Genomic DNA, 9,621 nt, shown 5'->3' with positions numbered 1-9,621 from the left:
GCTGGAGGACCCCTTCTCCATCCATCTAAGCGTCCTACTGTAGACACAGTCCTCAAATACACACTTTTGGGCTGGCTGGAGCGCTGCCCTTCTAGCTCATCTCTGCTCTTCCAGGGAGTACAAGGTGTCTCCCAGGAAAGCTTCCTCCCAGGTCCGGGCAGGCAGTGCTCAGAGAGCCCTTCACAGCACGTCGGAGGATCCGGGGGTCACTGCTCTCCTACGGAGTTGACGGAGTTGATGCAGAACACTGAATTGCGGCCTGCTCAGCTTTGCCAATCTCTCTGCTCTCCCCGATGGGGATGGTTTGGTTTTTAAAAGCCCCCTAGCTGGGTGTGGTGTGTTTGCCTGTCATCCCAGTACTCTGGGAAGCTGAGCTGGAGGATTACAAATTTGAGCCCAGCTCAGGCAGTTTACCAATTTAAAGAGAACCTGTCTCAAAACAGAAAATACAAAGGGTTGGGGATGTAGCTCAGTATGAAGGCCCTGGGTTCCTCAGTACAAAAAAAAAAGCCCCTAATGGAGAATTTGTGAATTAAGAACCTGCAAGATGAAAATCTATGAGCTTATATGTGAAAGTGGATTGATTTATTTATATTTTTTGCAGGGCTGAGCATGGAACCCAGGACCTCACGCACACGCCATATGTGCTTTGAACTACACCCCAGCCCCAAGATGCTGGATGTCTGCTCAGAAAGGCATTTATTTATGTTCAAACAGCAAAACTAAAGCAGGAGTCTGACTAAAGGCGCTGCCTGTAGATGTGCCGAACATTGTAAATAAATAATGAAGGGCACCACAGTTAATCTCCACGTCCCAGTCACTGGAGAAATGTTCACCGAAACACAGCAAAATGCTCGCACAGATGGTCTCGACCTGTGGTGGGCTTCTGCCCGGATGATACCACCATGACCTCATGCCGCAGGTTGAAATGTTTACTACACTGGGGAGGTCTCCGCTCTGCCACTCGGCAAACTGTTGAGTCCTGCCTGTGTCCTCTCATGATGGTAGGGCTGTCTGGGAGCTGCTGGTGACTGAATTGTCCAGCATTGATAGACAGGACGAGGCCATATAGCATCAGACTGGGAGAAAGATCCACATTCAAAGCTGAAAGTATGGATTCTCCTGAAGGCAAATCATCTTCACACCACTGCCAAGTTGAAATGCTGCGCATTAAACTATCCAAAATCCAGAACACTTGGGGCCCACCACCACAGGCTGTGAACCCCGATTTCCTGCCGGAATGAGCTACTTCTTTAAGCTTCTGTGTTTTCATCTGCAAAATGAGAGTAGTTTTTTTCCCACCAGGTTGCTGACAGAGCACTTGGCATGGTGCACTCGGTAAATGCTGGATCGGGGGACCTTCTTCCTGTTCCCTGCTCCGTAATCCCAGACTCAGAGCAGGGGAACGAACCTACCCAGACCTATGTGCCAGGTGCGGATCCTGGCTCTGGGGGCTTGGGTCTCAGTCAAGTTAGTCTCAGGGGTTTAGAAAGGGCTCCAGACTCTCTTCTCCAAGATAGAATTTCACCTGCAGCGAAGAGCCTGCGGTCCACTGTGTCCGGGTGCCCAGCACTGTCCCTCCTCCACGAGGAGCCCTTTCAGTGGCTTTCCAGAAGCCCCAAGAGCAGAGCCTGAGGTGCAGGAGGGTGCCCTGAGCTCCAGCAGCTGCGCCCAGGCCCAGGGATCTGGGAGCCACCCACGGAAGTCCTGCAGGTTGCCAAGGCTGCGCTGGAAACCCTCCCACGCGGAAGCTGCCTGCCCAGTGCCTCTTTTGGAGCTGAGAGGCTGGAGCCAAATGGCACAGAAGGGATCCAGGCTGCGGGCTGCCAGACCCACCTGAGCGTGCCCAGCTTCGGCCACGCTGCCAGTCCACAGCCTGCAGGGGCCTCCGTCTACCTCGGTCTCCCTCCTCTTCCTCTCTACCCCTTCCTTTCTTTTCTCCCTCTAGCTTTCCTCCTTCTGTTCTTCTTCCCTCTTCCACTCTTTTCTTCTCTGCTACCGTCCTTCTCTGCTTTCCTGGCCTCCCCCAAGGTAGCTGAACTCTATATGGAGACTTTCTGTATGGCGATATCTGCGAGAATCCACTCAGGCTTCTCTCGCTTGCTCTTACAGCCCCGCCCCCATGAGCATGTAGCCCCGCCCATGACCAAGCCACGCCCATGCCACGCATCCTCATTTGTGCGCATAAGCCCCGCCCCATGCGCGTGCAGCCCCGCCCAAGGCCACGAAGCCACGCCCATCCAGCCCTGCTCACAGCCACGCCCCCACGCTCGCACCGGCCCGGAGTCTGCAGAGGCATCCTGGTGGCTGCGCAGCGGCCCAGTCGCCTGGAAAGGGCTGACAGCCTCCGCAGCCCTGGTCGGGCAGAGCAAGTCCCCGGCCAGCTGGCGCGGAGATGGGCCCCAGCCAGGTAATTATTGCCTGGTGCAGAGGTCGAAAGCCGCAGCGCGGCGGACGCACTAATGAAACACAAATGGGACATCTGTGTTCAGGAGTTCAGCAAAGCGTGGCAGCCCGACTTTGCCAAGAGTTTATGTACTGCGCGCTGAAGGCGCGTGCGCCCCAGCGCAGGGAGCAGTAAACACGGCAGAACCCGCGGGTCCGGGGCAGGCGTGGGCTTCCCCGGTCCCCAGGAAACAGGAGGGTGGGGGGCGGGGGCGTCCTGGTGCGAGGAGGCACTCCCCAGGAGAGGCGCGGTGGGGTGTGGGGATCCCCAGGTCCCCCATCTGGCTGGGATCGCTGGCTGACTCTGGCCGCGCCTGCTCTCTGCTCGGGGAGCGAAGCCAGAGCTAGGTCACGGGGAGGGTGGAGCCCCCCAGTCCAGAAACTACTGGAGGTTGTCAGACAGAGGACATTGGCGTCGTCAAGAAACCTCGGGGTTCTCTTGGGGCTGCCTTCTGACCTGGGCAGACTGGGCAGCCACCCCCCTGCTGGCCTGTGTCCCCACGCCTGTGAAGTGAGTGTGGCTGAGACCCCTGTGGTCACTCAGATGTCCCTGGGTGGCAGGGATCCGGATGCGTCTCTGACTGTCTTATCTGCCAGCAGAGCATCTCCTGGCAGGAAAGAGGGGATACATGGAGGCGCAGAGCAGCCTCAGGGACGCAGCAGCTTGGGGACCTGCAGCAGACCGTGGTGACTGTCACCTGCCTGGTCCTTCCTCAGCTCAACTCCAGCCTCCCTTCCCCCAAGTCGGCCAGCTGCCTGCTGCCCTCTGTGTGGGCAGGGCCTGGGCGGGTGATGGGGCACCAAGGTCAGGACCGTGTATCCTAGTGAAGGTTTTACCAGCGCCCGGCTGTTGCTTCTGTGTGACAGGCATGGCAGACACTGGCTGCTGGCTCCAGGTCGCTGCCTCTCCCTCTGCGTGGACACCGAGGGCTTTGGATTTGCCCAGGATTCATGCATCCACCTGGCCCAGCCTCCAGGAAAGACCATGTCAGGGCTCTGGTTCCCCTTGGCCTTGGGGTTGGTAGCCCACTCTTTGGTCTACAGTGGCCCACGGTGGGGGTGGAGGATAGGGAGCCTTCACTCTTTCTGCCTTTCTCACCTAGTATTTCTGTTACTTGCAGCCCAAGGCTTCCCTTAGATCTGAGGAATGGCTTTCTGGTTCCACCGGGGACTGAGTCTGTCTGCAGGAAACACTGGACAGGTCACAAACAGGATCCTCTGATGCCACTGTCTTCCGTCCTCACACAGCTCCCATGAGGAGCTGTAGACTCCATGTCCCACATAAAAGTGACCTGAGGACGATAGAGCCAGGGCTGAACTTCAGGAAGGTGGTGAAGGACAGCACAAGGCCGCCTGTGACCCTGCAGCTGGGAGGGACACTGGAGCCATGTTGGAGCTAGAGAAAGCCTTTGTGTGGCTGCAGTGGGCTCTGCGTGGCCTGGCACTGCGGGGTGGATCGCGGAAGGATAACAGCAGCACCAACAGCAACAGCGGCACCTCGCCCGATCTCATGCTCTCTCCAAGCATCTCGAAGGGTGGTCCCCTGTTTTTTCACACTCTCAGATGAGGAAACTGAGGCACAGAAGGGCTAGTGGGGACATGTGAATTGCAATTTGGTTTTGACCAAGATTTTAATCTTTGTGCCGAACTAAAAATGATGACCTTTCACCCAGAAGGAAACCAACAGGGTCACAGGACAGGTCTCTGGCACAGCATGGCAAGGTTGTCAGGGGCAGTAACTGACCCACTCCTGAGCTAGTTCCTCCTCTAGGTCTGGGGGTGGGTGGGGGCTTTGGTCCAGCAACCAGAGCCGGCCCAGAGCCTGGCACTCAGGAGCTGGTGAGTGCATTTGGAGCCAACCCTCCTTGTGGTGATTTTGGGAGTGTCTAGGAGGTGTGGTGGGAGCATAGTGAACGGTGGTCATGAACATGTCACAGTGTGTCCTCATCCAGCTCATTTCTTAGCTCTGGTGCTGCGTGCCTGCTGGCTCTTCCTCCAAGTCAAAAGGAGCACCCCTTAACACATGGGACACGAGAGGATTTCCGGAACTGCTGCAGGAGGTGGCCGGAAGGATGGGATAAGAATGTTCACAGTTAGCGGGAGCATTTTGAGGGGGGTTAATTACAATGTGCAATGTTACGACTACTGTAACAATTTAAAAAAATTTAAAAATGTTCACCATAGATGTTGGCCACGTGGTGCAGGAGCATGATGCTGGCCCCGGGCTGGATGGACAGGGGTCCATGGGGCTCCCTGGGCCCCAGAGCCCCCTGCCCCAGGCTGTACTTGAAGGCTCCATGATGGCAAAGGTTCTGCGGAGCTTGACTTTGTATTGCCAGCAGTGAACTTTGCTCAAAAGTGCTACGTCGGCAGAAAGAGGATCGTGAACAGGCTTTCATGCGCTATTTCAGGATTGCTGGCCCTGAACATCTATCACTTACTGATGCGTATAATTTGCCTGATGACTCAGTTTCATATATTTGAGTTTCCAAAGATAAACAGTTTTTGCATATTTCCCACAAATAGTGTTATATTTAATAATCTTGGGGTAGGAGGGCTGGAGGCAGGGGAGAGGAAAGTAGAGGGGTGCAGGGGGCTCCATCCAGGAAGCCAGGCACAGTGCACTGGGATCTGGGCGCAAGCTTAGGAGGGGGCTTCAGCCTGTAGGACCTTGGGTGGCCCAGGGTGGGCTGATGTGGGGCGCGGTGAAGAGCGTCACCACACAGGCTGAACCTAGTCTGGGGCAGCCTCAGTTCAGCCCTGGCCACAGGGAGGTCATGCTAAGAGCAGGGACACATTTCCACAGGCTTCGCCTTGAGGACACAGCCCGTGTCAGCACCCACGGAGTCAGTGTGGAAGCTCAAGGAGATGATCGTGTCAATAGCACAGGCAGATGCGGGCTCTGGGTTTAGGTGTGGTTTGGACAGAGTCCAGTCTTTGTGATTCTCACTGGTAGCATTGACCTCACCGGTTTCTCTGAGGCTGGGAGGATACAGTCCCCGAGACAACCCCTGGCACTCGGGATGTGCTTGGTGAATGCGTCTCCCCTCTGAAATAGATGTTCTTGGGATGATTAAACACATGTGTTACAGATGTCTAGTCTGAGTGTCTACCACTGTCAGGGAAGCCAGGTGTCATGCCTGGAGTCACTGAGGACCCATCATGGTACCCAATGGGACCCCTGCATGTGTGACAAGTGATGGAAACCAGTTCAAACGGCCCGATCAGATTCTTTGCAACTAACAGGACCGAGGTACCTGGCTTCTGCCACAAAGAGACAATGTGGGTACCTGGCCTTGTGCTGGGGCACCACTGGAGGCTTCCAGTGCACACCAGGCTTCTCAGAAATGGCAAGGGGATCCATGCTTGTCTTTCCTTTCGACCCAGCTGGGAACTTTAAGAAAGGAATCACCCAGTGAGTTGGGTCACATGCGGATCCTTGAACCAGCATTCATGGTAAAAACGGTTAGCAGTTGAAGTGGGGGACATTATCTCCTCACACCTGGGGCCTTGCAGGGCCTCCTCCGACTCCCCACCAGCCTGGCACAGGACCTGCTCTGTGTAATGGTTGCAATCTGTTGCCTTGCGCCCTGGTTTTGGGCTCTTCTCGTCCTCTCTTTCCTCTGCCGCTAGGAGGCGCTGTCTCCAAAATGGGCCGCTCCTTCCTCCTGGGCCCAAACATGGAGACACCAGGAACAGCGCCATGGCTGACCGGAAGTTGGCCTGCTGTTCCTGCAAGAGACCTGCTAGAGGATGGAGGAGGAGGAGGAGGAGGAGGAGGAGGAGGAGGAGACCGACCTCACTTGGGCGCTTGCTGTGTGCCAGGCCACCTGAACACAAGTTACCTTTCATAGGAGGGAAACTCAGGCAGCAAGCACACCGGAAGGCAGTTCTTCCGTTTGTGGCCACCCAGCTGTCTAGGAGAGGCCAGAGGCTGGGACACTGGAGAGAGAGCTGGAAGGACCTCGCTCCCCTCGTGTCCAGTGCTGGCCCAAGGAGGTACTGGCCTGACCTTTGTGTGTGCCAGCAGGGTTGGATCTTGAGTGGAACGGAGGTTCCCACGCTGCTGCCCTCTGTGGCTGGCCACCACCCAGCTCTGGCCCTTGGCAGCTGCCGGGTGGGCACTGGGCACTTTTCTCGCTTGGTCCTTGTTGACAGCTTGGTCCTCCGCTATCTTGGTCCACCTGCCTTTGCCATTTTCCCTTCTGTGGGTGATTTGCCCCTTCACCCACATCCAGGCTCTTGGTTTTTTTTTTTTTTGAGACAAGGTCTTACCATGTAGCCCAGGCTGGACTTGAACTCACAGAGAGCCTCCTGCCTCAGCCTCCTGAGTGCTGGAATTACAGGTGGGCGTCACAGGCCTGGCTCTCACATTTCTGATTATTATTATTATTATTTTTGGTACCAGGGATTGAACTCAACCTTGTGTTTGCCAAGCAGCCACTTATGCTGCTGAGCTAAACCCCCAGCCCCCTCCTTTCTGTTTTCGAGATTTCCTCAACTTGGCCTTCTGATCTGTCTGCTGAGTCTGAAATTCCTTCACTCACATTCTAACTTCTTAGGCTCCTTTTGCATTGTCATTGCTATTTAAGAGACGTAGTATTTTCTGTTGTTTCTCTTGCTGTTTTCTTAGAATTCTTTCCTGGCTTAAGAACTTTTCTACTTTCTTCTTTTTTTTTTTTTTTCCTGTCTTTTTGAGACAGGGTCTCGCTATGCAGTTCAGGCTGCCTTGAGCTCACTTTGTAGCCCAGGCTGGTCTTGAACTCCAATGATTCTCCTGCCTCAGCCTCCCGAGTGCTGGGATTACAGGTGTGAGCCACCATGCTCACTTTTTCTGCTTTCGTATGCAAGAATTTTCTCCAGCTTTGTGACTGGTGCCTGGAGGCCCCTGGCTGCCCCTCCATACCTATGATCGAGACGCTGGCACACAGAGGAGACGTTTCTCAATTTGAGGGGCAGGCTTAGAGACTATACTTTTTATTATTGAGTGATTTGGTGGCAAACTGGCTGCTGTTTTAGAAGCCTCCCAAATGTTACTGTCTGTAATCTTCCCTTTTCTTCAGACAGTATGTGGCTATGTAGTTCAGGCTGGCCTTGAACTCACCACGTAGCCCAGGCTGACCTTAAACTCGTGGAGATCCTTCTGCCTCAGCCTCCGTGGTACTGGGATTAGAGATGTGATCCCCATGTCCAGCTGTGATCTCGTTTCTGTTGGACAGTTTCTGCCAGGGTGAATCTCCAAATCTCTTGCTAGGAATGGCAGGGTGTGTGGGTAAACCAGACTACTGAGGTCCTTTTTTATTGTAGGCTTTGTTTTCATCTTTGAGACAGGGTCTTCTTATGTATCCCAGGCTGGCCTGAAACTCGCCATTCTCCTGCCTCTGTCTCTGGTTGCCATGGTTCTGAACCAAAGGAGAAGAGACTGAGGGCTCCATCAAGCTCTCTGTGCAGACTTTCTCTTAGCTCCCTTCTTTTAGTAGCATCTTTCCTGTGCTTGGGGGTTGTTGAATGGACAACAGATCTCATTTTCACCACAAAGTAAACATGGTTTCTGCCTTCTATTGGGCAGGCTTAGAGGTGGGGTGGAGGTGCAGTGCACAGGAGCACAGGGCTGGAAAGAAGCCTAGTGATAGAGCACAGTCTCCTACTTCCTGCTTCCTGTTTCCTGCTTCCTGTTTCCTGTATACTAGCATATCTTGGTCTCTGCCCCTGTGCATTATGGGTCTTCTGGCCTTGACACTGATTGGTCCCTTTTGCTGCCTTTGTCCACTCCGTGGCTGTTAAAATTTAAGTTCCACAGTTACATGGGCCGTACCCCAGCTTCTTTGTTCCGTGGCTCTGTTTTAGAGTAGACTGACTTCAATGCTGGTCACCTGGTTGCTGTGTTCCGGGTCATTCTCACCATGGAGAACATCTGCTACCACTATAAGTGACAGCCTTCGGGTTCTGATGCTTTTGGCTGCAGTTTCGTTACCGAGACGCAAAGCTGTGACCCTGGGTTCTGGCCAAGGAGTCTTGGGCCGGTTGTACTTTTTTCCTCCGGGGTGATTTGCCTTCCCTGCTTGACCTCCAGAGAGCCCGTTCGACCCTCGCTGGCTGCTCTGTAACTGAACTGGGCAGTGTTGCAGTACTGATGGCTCTAATTGAGTTTTTCTAGAACACTGTGCACAAGTTGTTTTTGTACCTGTTTATAAAGCTGCCCTTTTAAGATAGATCTCCTTGTGTTATTTCTTTACATTTCCCATTCCATTGTTGGATTCTTTCCTTCAGGGACCTGGGTTTCTTTTCTTTTCTTTTTCCCCTTTTTGGGGACAGCACTAGGGACTGAACTGGGGGCCTTTGCACTGGGCTCCATCTCCAGCCCTCCGCCTTTTAATTTTGAGACGCGGTCTTGCCAAGTTATGAAGTTGCCCCTGTGGGGGCTTGAACTGGTGACCTTCCTGCCTCAGCCTCCCAGATTGCTGGGGTTACAGGTGAGTACCACCAGGCCTGGCTTCTCTTCCAGTGTGTCAGCTCTCTTGGTGGGAGGAATGTCTTGTAGCCCTCATCTGTAAGCTGATTATTGCACTGTAGGCCTGGTTTGGCTTCTGTCTGTTCCCTTAGATTCTCAGAACCTCCCTTTTCATCCTGTCCTGCTGTTGCATTGTCTTGTCTTTGTGTTCGTGTTTTATCATTATTGTTCATATTCTCTATATTGACCTGTGGTGTGTGGGTGACTTCCTGGCTCCTTCGAGGAGGAACCTGGGATGAGTTTGCCCTCGTTCTGAGGGAGTGTGGAATTTGGTCTGCTTTCTTGTAACTAGGAGTGACCAGGGTATGGGGGTCAGCCCAGAGGGGAGCAGGGGTCTCGTTGGGCTGGAGACCCCCATACTTTGTTTATCGTCTGCCCGAGTGTCCCCTTGGCTTCAGGTGGTTTCCACAGTTTGGTGTCCTCCTGAGAACTACCTACTGGAGACTTGGTGGGGGTCCCCTAAGTCTTTCTAACGGCCCATTGGGGGTGCAGGCGAGCTCTAGGGGTGGTGACAGGGTCAGAGGCTCGATCCTGGGTGATGTCCACCTGACAGGGAGCCAGCTCTGCCTCTCCGTTAGGTGTGTTTCCTGCACCCTGCTGGCCCCTCATGAGGATGAGACGTCGGGGTGCTCCTGAGGGGTGTGAACAGGATTCTCAGGAGAGGT

At 54.2% G+C, this 9,621-nt stretch overlaps 1 long non-coding RNA gene across 1 annotated transcript; it reads left to right on the top strand.

The window, feature by feature from the left end:
* The first annotated feature begins 588 nt into the window (after nucleotides 1-588).
* LOC134474166 (uncharacterized) lies at nucleotides 589-5,750 on the top strand. Its single transcript, XR_010044815.1, has 3 exons — nucleotides 589-2,410; nucleotides 3,313-3,462; nucleotides 3,567-5,750. It is a non-coding gene; the product is annotated as an uncharacterized LOC134474166 (long non-coding RNA).
* Nucleotides 5,751-9,621: the final 3,871 nt, after the last annotated feature.

This window comes from Cavia porcellus, unplaced genomic scaffold (genome assembly GCF_034190915.1).
Source record: "Cavia porcellus strain 051 isolate PalLab524CR breed Dunkin Hartley unplaced genomic scaffold, mCavPor4.1 scaffold_31, whole genome shotgun sequence".
Taxonomy (NCBI): Eukaryota; Metazoa; Chordata; class Mammalia; order Rodentia; family Caviidae; genus Cavia; species Cavia porcellus.
This window is presented reverse-complemented; position numbering and strand designations above follow the sequence as displayed.